Source organism: Salvelinus sp. IW2-2015, unplaced genomic scaffold, assembly GCF_002910315.2.
Source record: "Salvelinus sp. IW2-2015 unplaced genomic scaffold, ASM291031v2 Un_scaffold1904, whole genome shotgun sequence".
In the NCBI taxonomy this organism is placed as follows: Eukaryota; Metazoa; Chordata; class Actinopteri; order Salmoniformes; family Salmonidae; genus Salvelinus; species Salvelinus sp. IW2-2015.
In genome coordinates this window covers 96,983-97,698 of record NW_019943265.1, presented here as the reverse complement: position 1 = coordinate 97,698, position 716 = coordinate 96,983, and positions in this window count along the sequence as shown.

Here is a 716-nt window from a genome sequence, read left to right as displayed (position 1 = left end):
AAAACGAATATTTCCTGTGCTTTCTTATATCTCCTAGATATTAAGAACAGACAATTCAAAACCTTATCCTACATTTTTTGACTGTCTTTTTTTGCCATTTAGTAGATAAGGCCAAATTCAATATTTTATCAAATCATTTTTGTATGTTTATTTTTGATTCCTAAAATATTACATTTAATAGCAAAATTATCCATGCTATGACCAAAAAAATCTATGTTGACTTAGTAGAACCTGCCCCCCTCCAATGCCTTAGACTGTTAATTTGAATGAGAGGAGGTCATCTGTTGCTTTGTGCTGGGCTGCTTAGACAGAAATACTCACTACTATAGCTATTCATTCTGCTTTCAACCAAGCCGTCTGTCGTCATGACACTGCTTCGCTATGACATTCAGAGCTGCTTCCTGCTAGAATTGTATTGTGTGTCTATTCCTGGTTCTGTGTAGAATTGTCCGATGAGCCTTTAATGAACCCTGCAGGGCCTGCTACTGATTATTCATAGACTGTGTGTCACAGGATGTGCCCCAAAATGTGACCCTATTGCATTTCTAGTGCACTACTTTTGTCCAGGGCCCTGTTCAGAAGTAGGGCACGATTTAAAAGGGAATAGGGTACCATTTGTGGAGACAGACACAGTGTGTTCAGAGTGGTGTTCTCTCTTGTCTCGTTGGAATGACTCACGCTTCTATAGCTCCACATGCCTTTCTCTGCTCTGTGAT